The 17,508-nt window shown below is 40.3% G+C and overlaps 1 pseudogene; it reads right to left on the reverse strand.

Annotated features, from left to right (window-relative positions):
• Positions 1 to 9,113: 9,113 nt before the first annotated feature.
• LOC132003044 (U6 spliceosomal RNA) lies at positions 9,114 to 9,213 on the reverse strand (annotated as a pseudogene).
• Between the last annotated feature and the right edge of the window lie 8,295 nt (positions 9,214 to 17,508).

Here is a 17,508-nt window from a genome sequence, read left to right on the forward strand (position 1 = left end):
TTTTAAAAAAAAAAGAAGATGGTTTGCAGGCATGCAAGAATATGGAGGGATGATATCCTTGGGAAGACCATCTGGATAGGCAGGCTTGGGGCTGATCACTGAGGCTCTTGGGTGCTATGTTTGGGGCTTCACAGGTGGGCAGTGAGGTGAGGGGGAGGGACCACTTATTGCTCCTGAATCATATCCCAAAGCTGAAAATCATTTGCTTCATCCACGGAATTGAAGAAAGGGGGAGCCACGGGCCAGGAGCTCTGCACAAAAAAGCTCCCTCCTGCTTCCCTGTCATCCAGGGAAGTCACAGTAACCAGAGCCTTTGGCCGAAGCCCCAGGGGCCTGGGTGACCTAGCCTGGCCTGTGTTCAGCTGATGTGGAAGCTTCTTCTCCATCACCTTATCCCCTTCTACACAACAGGACACACTGTCACCTTCATTCTTGAGCCCCAGTGGCACTGGCCACCTTGACCATTCTTTGGAAGGTTTTGTGTAATGGACAAGCTGCTTCCAGCCCCTTAAGCTGGACTATACATCCTGGAAGGCCTGATTTAATTACTGTTTCCTTTGTTTATCCCTATATGGTGATAAATACATAGTAGGCTTGCAAAACAAAAGGTCTTATTAATGATACCAGCCTGCTTTCTTCCTCACCAAATGGCTGAATGAAGAGTATTAAAATAGTAAACTACTTTAGCAAACTAAATTAGCAAAATCTTTTGAAGATTCCTAAGAAGAAAGCTGTAAGTAGTCAAATAACTTAGATGTTTTCTTTAAATTAGCATAATTGGTTACATGAGTATTTTTAGCTGCTAACAAGGTACAGAAATCTCCAGAACGCCAGTGGCTGCTTACACCCACTTCTTGGCCAATATTTTACCAGGCCCTGAGTCATAGCTCTGAAATCAATTCTGCCCTTTACTGCAAAATCATTACAGGGCCAGGAAAAATGATCCTAGCTGTTTAATCAGTGGGGGTGCTGGAAAATCAGCAGACATTGATACTGCCCTGTGTGATAAGGGTCTGAATGAAGTATACCAACCAGGAGTGTGGAGAATGCGGTCATATTCAATCCCACGCCCAGCTGCTAAACGAACTCAAGAGAAAGGATATACTGAGGCACTCTGTATTTCACAGAGTCACAAAATTTTTGCCCACTCACTTTCTCACAGTCTTTCAAATCCTTCTCCCCCCTCCCCAAAAGAGCATTCTACAACTGAAACATTTGTGATATAAGAAACTGAATCCAGATATAAAATGTCAACCTCTTGCCATTTTTTTTTGGTGTGTGTTTTTCTCCCACTTTAAAAAAACAAGATTTGAGTTCAAGAAAATGACAGGAGAAAATAAAGAGAAAATATTTACCATGCAATCAGCAGAAGTGCAGAACTGAAGAGATTCCAGAAGGAAGAGGTTACTCTTTCTGCCATTTCGCACATGCCAAGGAATGTCAAGCTGTGGCTCCCAGACAGAAGGCAATGTAGGAGCTGTGGGGGTGGAGATGGGTCTTTCCTTCATCTTTTCCTGGAGATCCCAAAAGTGGCTCTTTACTAGAGTTCCTAGCCCACGGGTATCACTTCCTTGCTCATTTGCATATCTTCAGACTTGGTCACAGACTCTCAGGTCTGGTGTGTGAAAGCCAGGATGGAAGGGTCACATGATACTAAGCCTGATCATTTAAGCGAGGACCTGCTCCTGGCCTTTTTGTTAGGGGGCAGTTTGGGGGCCCAAACAGTAGAATCAGAACTTCTGTGTCTATGGTAAGACCAGGACTCCCTCGAGCCTGTGGGATCGCCATGCTATTTTCACAGTGAATTACTCAGACTCAAGCCTCCTTTACCACCAATTTCTAGATTGTTCTCCACTGTTCAGTCCACTGCTGTTACTAACTTAGGGCCACGGAGCCAATATTCATTTAGCTCTCCATGGGACATGCGTGCTAGGGACTGGAAGGAACAGAGATTAAAAGACATTTTCTTGTTGTTGTTGTTTTCTTCAGTACTTTTAAAGGGGAAAATGGGATTTTGCAAAGAATTTAGTGCAAGTTCTTCTGTAACTTGGCCTCTTATCATGTGTATCCTCTCTTATTGGCCAGCAGCCTAGTAAGTATCCGGGAGGGAACATTTGCCCCAAAGGAATAGTTTTTTCAAGGAGCTTATCCATGAGACTCAGGGAGGGAGTGACGCATGGGAGGGTGACCCAGCAGCTTGTTTACTTCCCCTACTGGATGGTGAGGTCCTAGTCTTGCTTGTCTTTGTTGATCAGGTCGGTGGGTGGTGACTGCACATAGTGGGCTCTCAGTCATAGCAGTTGCTAACACTAAATGAAAATTCACTATGTGCCCAGAATTTTGCATACATTATATCAGTAAGTCATTATCACAACTCTCTTATGTACATACTGTTATTTTCATTTTCTAGATAAGTCTCTGAGAAGTCAGGCACCCAACAATATCTGAAGAGTACGTCCTCTTCATCATGGACAAACCAAGGGCATGCTTTAGATAATAAAAAAAGCTTTTAGGAAAATTTTTTTTCATCCATTTATTCATTTAGCAAACCTTCATTGAGCATCTACACCTGCAAAGGAGACCTGTGCATGAACCAACAATTTTATTTCAATACCCTAACAGGATTATTGATTAGATCTATCTGCCTAATTAAGAAGTTACAAAACACAGTACTCGAAAATGTTTGGGATGCTAATTACAAGACTGTTTACAAAAACATGTGGAAATGGTTTCAGACGTAAGCACACGATAAGGCTCTATTTTCACAAGAAATGTTTTTGCTGTGGAATTTTCTAAGACGCTAGCACCTCTGTTGCTATTCGGTTCCTCACAGAGTTTTTGGTTTAGAGAAAGAATTTGATGGAAACCCAATAGTTCTATTGCATCACTCACTATTTAAATTTTCTTCTTGTCAGTCTTCCAAATACTTTCTCTCAGCACATTTATTCCCTTAGATACTTTACAGTCAGCGTTTTAGAAACAGCTTCCTTTTTAATTTGAATCTTGGCACCTTAAAAATAGAGCTTGATCAAGGAAAGCGCTACATTCCTTCCCCAATCTTCAACTGCCTAAGACTGCCTCCTTAACAATACTTCACATTTATTTCAGCGCTTTAGAGTTTTCAAGGTGTTCTTATACATCATTTTAATTAATCCTCTTAATTACTTGATGGAATGGGCCAGAAAGTATTCTTATTGCCATTTTTGCTGGTATGACAAAGACAAAGCAATACATGTGGAGGACAGAAAACACTACAACCATACCTATGGTTACAAAATTAAAAGGAAAAATTTACTCTCCCCGGTATCCACTGCCAGTGTTGCAGTCTCCTATGTGGGTCCTGGACTGTGACTTCCTTTCTCAACACGAGCCATTTCAAGGCCTACAATTGTGAGTACTGTTAGGGGTGTGTCCCCCCTCATATATCTTTACTGTTGATTGATAGGATGTCTGGGAGGGGAGTGAGGTAAGCCCACGTGCGTAGTCTGTCCCCTTGAACCAAAGCTCCATTATTGTCATTTTATAGTTTCTGAATCTTGGACACAGAGGGAGTGAACACTTTGTCAAATGACTGTTCCACGGTAGAACTGGAAACTAGAATTCTGGTCTTCTGTCACCTACTCGAATGTTCTCGCCATCTCTGGATCTCTATACCGCCACTTGTCCTCAGTTCCTATCAGAGGAATTCAATACAGCTGAGCAGGAATGCCGACAATCCCTTTTTGATCACATCCCTCAGTAGGGCCAAATGTAAGGACAGACAGTGCATTTGTATTTGCTTTGAATGTTTTTCCCAGCTCAGGGTCGCTCTCATTCTCATCTTTGGTTTTCGCAGAAATGTCATAGGTAAAAAGATTGGGGAATTTTTAAAACCTAGTGTAAATCATTTTCAGTAAGAGCTTTAAAATAAATTCATTGACTGGGGTGGGGGCGGGGGGGGGAGAGAAGCACTTTTATAAAAATTTCATTACGACCTGTGAACATCACACTTATTAGTGCTTAGTTTGACTCCAATTTCTGAAACCAAATGACATGTGGATGAAGAAAAGACATATAAATTACTTTTGTCTACTGTGGAGTCAAAACACGTCCCTTCCTTAGCCTCTCTCACATCCACCTTTATTTTCCCTCTTGTTGCCAGTTTTGTATCCATTAATTATTATTTTTTTTAAAAGCTAGAACATGGAATTATGGCTGTTGTTACATACAGAGGACCTGTTTAACCAAGTGACTTAAAATTTCTCACCCTCATTTTCAGAAGGCCATAGTCAATATGAGAGAGAAAGAGGCGTAAAGTAGGGATTCTCTTTTAATTAGGGGGATCTGGGGGCCGAGAATAGCAATCCACTCATTCAATGTACAATTATCTATTAATTACCTCCTACTATGTCCAGGCACTCTTGGCAACTTGGGATAAACACCTAGATAAAATGGTGAACATTTAGAGGAGGAGGCAGGCATGAACCAAGTAATAGAACTGTATAGTAAAATAATGAACTGGGAGAAGCACCAGGAAGGGCGAGTCCACGCATAGTACCACTGACAATTGGAGGAAGACAGTCAGGGAAGCACTGATGAAGGACAGATATTGGAGATGAGCTCTAGACACAAGAAAGCAGGGTCAAAGGAATCCCACATGGACTTGTCGGGGAGCACAGAAAACAGGGGGCCCATGGTAGCTGTCAAAGGGGGACACGACTGGCACCTTAAACTCCTTTGGGTAGCTTATGGGAACGAGAAAGGGAATTTTTGGAGGACATGATTTGATTACTTTCAGTTCAACAGATATTTCTTGGAAATGTATCCAAAGGACAAGCTGGTTGCTTGTCAGTAGGCAACTTGCTGGCTGCACCAGCTGAAGAACATATATGGCCACATACACAAGATATATTTGTATTTCCCTGTATATTCTAGAAATGGAAATTAAAGAGCATGGGCTCTGCTGCAGCACCTTTCTGCCACACCTCATTAAGCATATAACTACAGCTGCGGGTCTCCATGGGAAGGGCACAGATATGGGGATTGGGAAGACAAGGGTTGAAATCTCTGTTCTGCACCTGCTAGTATGACCCTGGGCGTGTTACTTCACTTCCCTGGGTCTCAGATTCATCATCTAAAGGCAGGAGGTAATATGCTGATGACTCATGAATCCACCTTTCAGTCCAGCTCTCTCTCCTGAGGTCCCTATCCTTATGTTCAACTACTCTTGGACACTATGGAGGTGTTTTATGGACAGCTCAAATTCATTTGGTCCAAAACCAAACCCATCTCCACCCCTATCTCCAATAAACAAAATATTAACTCTTTGTGCAGTTTTCCTGGATAACAGGTGCCCCTCTTGGCTATACCCTAAGCTGGAAGCTTGGGCAGTATCTTGTATCTTCAGTATCTTCTACCTCCCTACATTTTCAGTTTATCACCATGTTCTGGGAATGCCAACCTCTAACTGTCTCGCCATCCTTGTTCTTGACACACTACTGACATCTTTCTGTCTAGGCCTCTCATCTCCTGCCACTTGCCCTATTGTATCTTATACCACAACCTCACTGAGCTTCTCTAAGTGCTTGAGATGTGCCATGGACCTGCTTTCCACTCAGGCTTTAAAAGAGCAGTTCCCTTACCCCAGCTTTACTGTCTTTTACTTAAATTCCATTTCTGTAGGGACAGTCTCCTCCTTCCCACCCTCCTCTGAACCAGGTGAGCTGCTTCTGCCCAGCAGTCCCATAATGCCCCATACTTCCCCAAGTACAGGAGTCTCCCTGACCCCCATTCATGGAGCATGTGTCAAGACTCCCGGTGGAAGCCTGAAACCACAGATAGTACTAGACCCCATATATATATATATATATATATATATATATATATATATATATACACACACACACACCTATGCTATGTTTATGAACTAGGCAGAGTAAGAAATTAACAGCAATTGCCGATAATAAAATAGAATAATTAGAACATAAACTATAACAAAAACAGGTAAATATGGTCTTTTTCTCTCAAAATATCTTCCTATGCTGTACTCACCCTTCTTCTTGTGATGGTGTGAGATGAAAAATGCCTGTGTGCTGAGAAGAAGTGAGATGAAACGTGAGGCATTGTGACAGAGTTAGGCTGTTACTGACCTTCTGACAGTATGTCGAGAGGATCTTCTGCCAGTGACTGGAACTGCGGGGACCTGAGACCACAGAGAGCAAAACTGCAGATAAGGGAAGGGGGGGACTACCGTAAAGCACTTATTTTGGAGACTTGTTTGATTGCTTATTTTCCTCCCGCACCTTAGCTCCTTAAAATAGGGACTGTAGCCATTTTGTTTATTAGTATATCCCTGGCACTCAACCTGTGGAAAGAAGACAGAAAAGAAATGAGCAAGCAAAAATGGACTAAAAATAGTATAAGAAAGGTGCGTGGTAAAAGAATCTATTATTATTGCCATTCCAGGTCCCAGAGGTTCCAGAAGGAGATTCTTGTAAATTAGGGCATCTTACCCGCTGGGAAGGGGGATCTGGGGATGGAGCACTCCCTGAATTCAGGATGGAGAGGTCCTTGCTCATCCTATATGAAGATGAGGCTGAATGGGAAGTAAGGGATTCCCCACCCTCTCCATCCCCCAACACACTCCTGCCACCTCCATTGGCATGTGAGGAAATTGCCAAAAGCCATTGACTATGTACTTTGGGGAAGTTGCTTAATTTCTTTGAAGCTTAGTTTGGTCATGTATAACGTGAGGGGATTAGACAGGACCATGTCTAGGGTCTCTTCCAACTCCAACATAGTTTGATTTTTACCTTGTAATCGACTCCTTATCTCTTTCAGACTTATGCATCACATTTATTTCTTTCAATCAACCAAACAATCTGAGTGTATCAGCCGGTGGTGAAAAATAAGGGTTGAAAGATTTGGGGGAAAGTAGTCAAGAGTATATAGGCTATCTTTTGAATAATTTGGTCTTCATTCTACTGCTTCTATTTTCATATGTTTTATTTGATCTTCCAGATAGTCTAGAATATTTTTAGAATGGCCCCAATTCCTGCCTAGTTTTTAACTTGGAGGTGTCAGTTTCAGCCACACCATCATCATTGGCAATTCCATTGATTTTTTTTGCCAGAAAGATTGGCTCTGGACAGTAAATTTAGCCAAATGTCCTTATGCAGATGAAGCATCAAAGGCACACAGGTCTTCAAACAAAATGTCAAAGACTTTAATGAACAGTGAATGAATTTAATGAATTCTATTGGAATGAGGCTGTCTGATGGCTCCATCTTGCCATGTTAGTACATTTCTATGAATTCTTCTCTCATTTCCTGATATGGCTGGTTTCTTCTCATTACTTCTGTCTCAGTTCAAGTATCATCTCCTTGAGGAAGACACTCTTGACCACTCTTATTAAATCAGCCCCCTTACTCTTCACTTTACCACATTGCTGTGTTTGGTTACTATCATAGCACTTCTTGGTGCCTGAAATTGTGGTGTTCATATATTTGTTTAGTCCATGTTTCTAAGGTAGGACTCTATCTGTCTTGTTCACTGCTTATACCCAGCAGTTAGGATAGTGCATGTCCAAAACACATGCTTGTATAAATGCAATGGTGAAAGGACAAACCTTTCATATGTGCAGGAGTTTACTCCATCTGTTCATCTGGGAGCTTTAAACAGCACTTCCACGTGATTGCTGTGGGGAAAATAAGTGGCTTAACTATCTTAAGATTTTTAATATTGGAGTAGGTGGTCTCCTATGGGATTTTCAATTTGATATTTTCTGCTTTCCAGTCACATTATAGCTCTATTAGCTAGGTAATTTTATCTATATGGAAATTTTATCTCTCTTCTCTATCTACATCTCTCTCCATATATAGATATAGATATGCAAATATTTGTATACATATTTGTCTATTGTACATGCATCTATACATATGTGTGTGTATATTCATACATATATACATATTTATCTATCCTACAGTTCTTAGTATTTGCAATAAATATGACTTACAGCAATGCTTTATGTTTTTTTAAACTGGAGAATCCTTTCTTCAAGTGAAAATCTTATGAGGAGGCCTAATATATATGAGAGAATATGAAGTCCACCAGAAGTAAGAATGGGAGGACGAAGGAGGGAGTTTATAGCTGTAGCTACTCCCCAGAATAACATTTTCTTCCTCAGGATCGTCCCTGGAATCTTTTAATAACTACTACTGGCTTTTAATAATACTAAGTAATGTTTTTGAATACTGACTTACCAAGTACTTTAAATATATATTTTTTTATTTAAAAATTTTTAGTTTATTTTTTAAATTCAAGTTTACTTATCATTCAGTGTTACATTAGTTTTAGATGTGCAATATAGTGATTCAGCAGTTCTATACGTTACTCAGAGCTCATACCAAGTACTTCACGTGCATCGTCTCATCTAATTCTTATACAACCTTATGAGGGAAGTATATTGACTGCAGGAGATAAATTGGAGATTAAGGCCTAAAAAGTCTTGGTATGAGTTCTTTGCAGTAGTTATTTTACAAGATAACTGCCAGCAATCCATACCACCTGATGTCTGTGCCCTTGTGCAATCCCCTCACGTTAGGTCAGGGCAGCTAGCGTGACCTATGGAACAGAGGTGATGGTACATAACTTGCAAGGCAAGGTCATAAAGGCTTCACAGCCTCTGCTTTGCTCTCTTGGATCACTCATTCTGGAGTAAGCCAGGTCCAAATTCATCAGGACACTGAAGGAGCTTAAGGAGCCCACATGGAAGGAAACTGAATATTCCTGCCTGCACAAACTTGTCATTTGAGGGAGCTGTCTTGGAGGTAGATTTCCCAGCCTCAGTATAGTCTTTAGCCATCTGTGACCCAACATCTGACTGCAACCTCATCAGAGACCTGGCCAAACATAAAACTCTCACATCTCTGACCTTACAGAAACTGTGGAAGGTAAAAAATGATTATTACTGTCATAATCTGGAAAGCTTTGGGGTGACTTTTTACATGGTGTGGGATAACTAGTATAATTGGTAGGCAGTTCAATGGCAGAATCAGGATTCTGATTCCAGGTCTGACTCTACAGCCTATGTTCTTTGCCACGAATGCTCTATTTTCTTACATACTCATTTTTTTTTTTAATATGGATGCTTCACAAAATGTATGTCATCCTTGTGCAGGGGCCATGCTAATCTCTTATCATTTCAATTTTAGTTTATGTGCTGCTCTTATGAACTTATTTTTTTAATTTAAAAAATTTTGCACAGCAAAGGAAACAGTCAACAAAACAAAGAGGCAACCCACGGAATGGGAGGAGATATTTGCAAATGACAGTACAGACAAAAGGTTGATATCCAGCATCTATAAAGAACTCCTCAAACTCAACACACACAAAACAGACAATCATATCAAAAAATGGGCAGAAGATATGAACAGACACTTCTCCAATGAAGACATACAAATGGCTATCAGACACATGAAAAAATGTTCATCATCACTAGCCATCAGGGAGATTCAAATTAAAACCACATTGAGATATCACCTTACACCAGTTAGAATGGCCAAAATTAGCAAGACAGGAAACAACATGTGTTGGAGGGGATGTGAAGAAAGGGGAACCCTCTTCCACTGTTGGTGGGAATGCAAGTTGGTGCAGCCTCTTTGGAGAACAGTGTGGAGAGTCCTCAAGAAATTAAAAATAGAACTTCCTTATGACCCTGCCATTGCACTCCTGGGTATTTACCCCAAAGATACAGATGTCGTGAAAAGAAGGGCCATCTGTACCCCAATGTTTATAGCATCAATGGCCACGGTTGCCAAACTGTGGAAAGAACCAAGATGCCCTTCAATGGACGAATGGATAAGGAAGATGTGGTCCATATACATGATGGAGTATTATGCCTCCATCAGAAAGGATGAATACCCAATTTTTGTAGCAACATGGACAGGACTGGAAGAGATTATGCTGAGTGAAATAAGTCAAGCAGAGAGAGTCAATTATCATACAGTTTCACTTATTTGTGGAGCATAACAAATAGCATGGAGGACATGGGGAGTTAGAGAGGAGAAGGAAGTTGGGGGAAATTGGAAGGGGAGGTGAACCATGAGAGACTATGGACTCTGAAAAACAATCTGAGGGGTTTGAAGTGCCGGGGGGTTGGGGTACCAGGTGGTGGGTATTACAGAGGGCATGGATTGCATGGAACACTGGGTGTGGTGCAAAAACAATGAATACTGTTATGCTGAAAATAAATAAAAAATAAATTTAAAAAATTTTGTATATACTTATATATTAACACAAAGTTAAAATAAAAATTATGCAAGTATCTTATGAATTCCATGTCACAGATGAAAAACTGAGGCATAGAGAAGTTAAAAATTAATTGATGAATCCAGGATTTGAAGTCAAATGGTCTAATTCCAAGACCTGTGGTCATTGTCATCATGCTAAGCTATTGTCATAATCCAAAAAAACTCTTAGGAAAATCAATCTGGAGTTGGAAAGCCAGATGGAATGGAAAGGAAAGTGCTAAAGAGAATAGTTGCTTGAAGGAAATCAGGACCTCTGCCATGGAGACCAAATTATTTCTCAAAATATCTTTGATGCTACTATTGGCTACTGAAGATTTGGATAAGCAGGTCATTGGCCTGTAACCACAAGGCATGTCTAATAGTGCAATAATCTCTAGTCATTGGTCAGTGTTCAAGAAGGAAATTAACCATGGTCATTTCCCAATGTGGCCTTGCAAATGGTGGGAATTAGGCCAGTTGAAGTTTGGTTTTGGTATTCATTATGATGTTTAGACTCTGTTTTCCTGCAGCACTTCAATATTTATTTTTTATATTACCACCGTTTTTAAAAAAGGAAGGAGAGTGAACCAAGACTCTCTGCCTTGAAGTAAACTAACAAATAAGTGATAATTGAGACAAGAAATCCTAGTGTAGGAAGAGAGAACTGACTGTGCTCTGTCCTTGGTCGAATTTTGAGTCATTCATGCTGTATAGTGTCTGGAGAGTTCTAGTGAGTCATGCATTGCTAACTATGGAAGAAAAATGTATTTTCTAAAGCTGTCTGTTATTACTCATGTCTTTCACTCAGCATCAGCAGATGCCGGTACCCTATTTACTGGTGATCTAATAGAAAGTTTCTCAGAGGCAGACAGATCCAACACAATTTCCCTCTAACTCTGATAAATTTGGCACAAGTTCTTTTAGTTGGATTGCAAGATGTTTGCATTAACATTGTGACTTATTTTTGGCTTGGTGTTAAAAGGATTGTTTAGTAACAAAATAGAGCATTTGAATTTTGTGGCAGCCGGGAGGAATGCTCTTATTTTATAATGAAACAACTGAACAAATGTTTTTTACAGTGATTCATTCCTCACGTGGGAAAAACTTCTTCTTATATATATTCTCTCTCTATTGGATACATGCAGCCATTTTACCTTCAATATTTAAGCAGAATTTCCGGTGAGTAATTTGGGAACAATATCTATAAAATATAAAAATAGGCTGTGTGGCAGAAGGAATAGGACTAAAACTATAGGATTGAATGTTAGGAACCACTTGGGTTCTATTCCTAACTGGGCCAGAGTTTGTGTATAACCTTGAGCTATTCACTTCATCTTTTTTTAAACTTAGGTTCTCTGTCTGAAATAGAAAGAAAATTGCTTACCTATTTAGCTAAGGCAGAAACAATTTCCTGATAGGAAGGTGACTCAGCAGCCCAGGGAGGCTGTACAGCCTCTTGTCCTGGAAGTCTTCAGGGAGCCAGAGGCGGCCAGCTGCCTGGATGGATTAAAGCGTGATGCTTGAAGACTGGAGACCAGACCACACAAATGAAACCTGACATTTAGAAACAGTAAAGAGACCCAGTCACGGAGGGCCTACTATTTGCCAGGCACTATGCTAGATCCTGGGAGACAACAGTGGGTGAACCAGATATGCCCCAAAGTTTTTGCCCTTATGAAGTATACTGTTGAGTCCACTTTCTGCATGTTTGCAATTATTCAAAGAGGGTTTCTATGATTTTGTTATCTGGATCTCAGTTTTGTTTTGTTTTTTTTAAAATATGGGATCATGCAGGATTACTGCTTAGAAAATGCAATCATGAGAGTCTTTCATAAGAGGAGTCTGATATAGTAGGTATCGTTATTGTTAAAATAGGCCTTGTTAAGACAGAGCTTGACCCACCAAGTCAGAGGAGAACAATAGATTCATATTGACATCATCCATCACTTGGGAGGAAAGTGTGAGGAAAATTTTAAGGATGTTTCACGTGGACTTTCTGGTCCAAGTTACAGGCCCTCCTTTCCACGGCTCCCAGAAGGGCCTCTCATCAATCCGATGGTGTCCAACTTGGATGATGTGATGGGTCTATGGAAACTGAGCAATGGATTCTGAACATGTGAGCTGCTCCTGATCTTCTGTGGACAGTAGCATGTCCAATGGTAACGTTTAGGCAGTGAAAGGGCATCCTTGGTCTTGCACCAATGTTTGTTTTCAGCTCACATTCTTTCAAAGCAATGGTTGTTCCTGCCCCAAGGATTTGGAAATGTCCCTCCTCTTGCCATTGTAAATATTACCCCTGCAGGGGAAATGCAGCTGCTAATGCCAAGATAAGGGGTAAAGAGGACGCTGCAGCATTGCATGGGGGAGGGGGTCCTTTGAGCAGATGTCAACCCTTAAATTAAAATGGCTCAAGTTCCTAGCCTACTTATGGGTGGGGTGGTGTCCTAGCAGCCTTGAAATATCTCTCATGATTCTTATGGGTTTACATTTCTTCAAGTCATTTCTGAATCAAAGTTTCTCATTCAACTGAATTCTTCATTACCACTTTTTTTTTTTTTAAATGAAGGATAACTGATATACAATATTGTATTCGTTTCAGGTGTACAACAGAGTGATTTGATATTTATAGACAGTATGAAATCTGTCACCATACAAAGTTGTACAATATTATGGACAATGTTCCCTATGCTGTATATTCCATCCCCATGTCTTTTTTTTTTAATAATTGGAAGATTATAACATTTATTTATTTATTTTTAAAAGATTTAATTTATTTATTTGACAGAGAGAGATCACAAGTAGGCAGAGAGGCAGGCAGAGAGAGAGAGAGGAGGAAGCAGGCTCCTTGATGAGCAGAGAGCCCGATGCAGGACTCAATCCCAGGACCCTGAGATCATGACCTGAGCCGAAGGCAGCGGCTTAACCCACTGAGCCACCCAGGCGCCCCGAAGATTATAACATTTAATAGGTGAAGGGGTTCACCTATTCCATCCATCTCCCAACCTCTTCCCCTCTGGCAACCATCAGTTCATTCTCTGTATCTATGAGTCTGTTTTGTTTTTTAGATTCCACATGTAAGTGAAATGATACAGTCTTTGTCTTTCTCTGTCTGACTTATTTCACTTGCATATAATACCCTTTAGGTCCATCCATGTTATCACAAATGGCAAGATTTCAGTCTTTTAATGGCTGAGTAAAATTCCCTTGTATATATACTATATCTTCTTCATCTATTCATTTATAGATAGACATTTAGGTCACTTCCATATCTTGGATATTGTAAATAATGCTGCAATAAAGATAGGAGTGCATATATTTTTTGAATGAGTGTTTTCAGTTTTTTCAGGTAAAATATCTAGAGGTGGATTTGCCAGATCACATAGTAGTTCTATTTTTAATTTTTTGAGGAACCACCATACTTTTTCTGCACCAATTCACATTCCTACCAAGAGTTCATGCGGATTCCCTTTTCTCCTCATTCTTGCCAGTATTTTTTATGTCTTGTCTTTTTGGTACTAGTTAATCTGACAAGTGTGCGGTGATATCTCATTATGGTTTTGAGTTGCATTTCCCCAATATTTAGTGACATTGAGCATCTTCTCATGTGCCTGTTGGCCATCTACATGTCTTCACAAAAATATCTGTTCAGATCCTCTGCCCATTTTTAATAAGATTTTTTTATATTAAGTCGTATGACTTCTTTATAGATTTTAGATGTTAACCCCTTATTGGATATACTGTTTGTAAATATCTTTTCCCATTCAGTAGGTTGCTGCTTTGTTTTATTGATGATTTCCTTCTCTGTGCAAAAGTTTTTAGTTTGATGTAGACCCATTGGTTTATTTTTGCTTTTGTTTTCCTAGCCTACAGAGCCAGACCCCCAAAATATTGCTAGACCGATGTCAAAGAGTTTACTGACTCTATTTTCTTCTAGGAGTTTTGGTTTCAGGTCTTACATTTAAGTCTTTAATCCATTTTGAGTTTATTTTTGTGTATGGTGTAAGAAAGTGGTTCAGTTTCATTCTTTTGCATGTAGCTGTCCATGCTTTCTCTGGTGTGTGTTCTTGCCTTCTTTGTTGTAGAGTAATTGACCAAATATGCATAGGTTTACTTCTGGGCTCTAGTCTGTTCCATTGATCTATGTGTTTGTTTTACCACCACTCCTACTACTCTCTATGGGTGTTGTCCACCTCCCCAGTGTTATACCATATTAGGAAATGCCAGATTCCTTCACACTCTAAAGAACCACTGATCCAGGGCAGGGAGGGACAGTACCTCAAGGCAAACAACTTAAAACTGGTATTATTTAATCCTGAGCTTAGAAGTCCTTGGGTCATTCCCGCTCAAGTAAATTTTTCAGTGGCTCTGTCCTCCACAGACCTCAAGTTTTCCCCACCTTGCTGAATGAACTGTTGTCCCTAAAGCTCAGCTTCCCTTTCACACTGTTATTCTAAGTAACTTGGATCTTTCTTGTCCCCATTCCAAAACTCAGCTCTGGGCTTCATATCAGAGAGCTGAGAGAAATTCATTAAGCTACTCAGCCAAACTCATCTGTCCCGGCACTCACAGCACTATTGCACTCTTCTCTTTAATAAAATCAAAGACTTAGGTGTGGTTTCCTTTCTCATGGGTCTCTGTACATGGAAGGAAGTGGGAAGGCAGGAATTTAACTTCCCTCTGGGATGATTATGCCACCTCGATGCCTCTGGGAAAGCAGAGCATTTTTTCATTTTTCCTACACAAGGACAAAGGCAGTCAGCCTTTTGTAAAGTACACTGACAGAAAACGAAGAGATTCCTCAGAAATCCACTGGCAAAGTTTCAGCACTTAAAGAAGGAGTCTTGGCCAATTTCACAAGCAAAGATAACAAAAGCAGTGTCATGATCTCTGAAATAAAAAGTGGGCATTCTAGTAAGCAATACAGGGCTCAGAACAAGATGGCAGGAGTGAGACACATTCAGGGGATCTCGGGGACCAGAACAAGAAGGATCCAAACTGGAATAAAATTATTCCTTCAGCCAAGCTGTGGAGAAGCAAGATCAATGTCAGAATCTTCTCCCTAATCTTTGTTATTCATAGACATGCACATGTAAGTGTTTAGAGTGAACTGTATCTCATTCTCACTGTGCCTTCATTCTTGACAAGTACTCTGCTAGTCTTCAGAAAATCACCTGTCTTTGTATAGGTCTCACCTGTCAAGAGGAGCATTTATAGAATGCTATCTTAACTAGGCTTATTTATTTATTTACCTACTTAAAAAAAATTTAAATTCAGTTAGCCAACATATAGTGCATCATCAGTTTAAAATGTAGTGTTCAATAACTTACCAGTTGCGTATAACACCCAATGAACTAGGCTTATTTATAAAGACAAGACCCTATAATAAGGCCTGAACTTTCTCTGCATCTAGAGAAATATGATAAAGTATAGCATTTAAAAAACAAGCAAACATGTTTTCAGAAAAGCTATATATTCAGTGTTCCTTTTTCAGTGGTGTAGGAAAGTCATTTTTTTTCTTGCATCATATAGAGTGTAAGTTCTATGGAAGAATGCACATAAATGCAATATAGGAGGTATGTTGGTTGGAGGAGTGGGGAATTACATGGCCCTCTCCACAGGCAGCTAACTCCATGGCTGTTTGCTTTCTTTCAGGCCAGAAGAATATATGTGTGCTACTTCACCTTCTCAGAAAAGGCTTGCGAAGAGGGGCACCTGGGTGGCTCAGTCAGTTAAGTATCTGCCTTTAGCTCTGGTCATGATCCCAGGGTCCTGGGATCAGGCCTTCCATCCACCTCCCCGCTCAGCAGGGAGCCTGCTTCTCCTCTCCCCGCCACTCTCCCTGCTTGTGATCTCTCTCTCTCTCTCTGTGTGTGTGTCAAATACATAATTTTTTTTCAAAGCAAGGATATTTTCTCTTTTAATTAGCTCAGTGCCAACTGATTAAAGCCTAATCACAGTCATGACTATTCCAACATACTCACTGCTCCTGCCCATGCCCAAGGGGAGGGGATTATCTAGACCCCTATGCCAGGGGGAAGGGGAGGAATTGGGGGTCATCTTAGAATTCTGCCTACCACAAACGGTGAATTTCATCTTTCAGAACATGAAGATAGGGGAATTAAAAAAATATATAAAAGCTCATACCAGGGATCAAATATCGAAGCTCTACCAAATCTTTATTCTGTAGTGTCATCCTGTTTGTTTTCCTGGCTTCGATTCCCAGATAACAGAGCACTCTTCACTTGAATTTCGTTTTCTAGATATCACACAGGGTTTTTCTGACCAAGGGGCATAAGGAATTCGGTGTTCTTGATGATTGTATTTCTCAGTGAGAAATAATACACATTCTAGTTATATATTATTTTTGTAAATGTGATGGATGTTGATCAGCATCCTAGAGTCAAACTGTCTCTAGACATACCAATGGAACTGACCCCCTAGCCATAAAGTTGAGGACTGCACTCTAAATGTGATGACCAAGGGCACTGCCATCCTCTGAGACCCTGAATGGCTCCCAGCCTAGACAACAGCTGTCTTAGCTTTCTCTTATTGCAGCATGTTGGACTGATAACATGCTGTGAGAAAGCAATGTCAGTGGCCTTAATGCTTGAAGCCAAAATCATCTGGTGGCACAGGCTGACACTAGGAATATGTTTTTCAGCTGAAACGAGCAAGCAGTTGCAACAGTCACCACAGCAACGGTGTGGCTGGAACCCTTGGGAGCTTTCAGCTGAGGAGTAAGGGCAGCTGTGAGGACAGCTTCATTTGGAATTAATAGTGACTAGCTTTTAGGATTAGCCTGCTGGGAATCCTTTATGTTTTTCTTAATAAACATGTGCGGTGATTGTTCTTCAATGTGAAACGCTTCTCTTGACTCTTATGCTGTATTCCCACTCTTTTTCTTCTCCTGGATTTCATAAATGCTGAGTAAATCTTCATAAGAGCCCCCAATTTAAAGAGTAGGAGGGGCACCTGGCTGACTCTTGATCCTGGATTGTGTGTTTGAGCCCCCATGGTGGAATAGAGATTACTTAAAAAAATAAAATCTTTAAAAAATAAAACAAAGAGCAGGAGAAAGAGGAAAAAAGTGAAGAAGTTATTTTCTTCACTGCAGAAAAACATAGGTTTTATGTAATTTTCATTTCTGTATTCTGAATTTTTCCTTTGTTGTCTATCTACTAAGCTGAATTCTTCAGGTTGAAAGAAAGGCAAAGTAAGATGCTACGGGGGAAAGAACAAT

Source organism: Mustela nigripes, chromosome 15 (assembly GCF_022355385.1).
Source record: "Mustela nigripes isolate SB6536 chromosome 15, MUSNIG.SB6536, whole genome shotgun sequence".
NCBI classification, from domain to species: Eukaryota; Metazoa; Chordata; class Mammalia; order Carnivora; family Mustelidae; genus Mustela; species Mustela nigripes.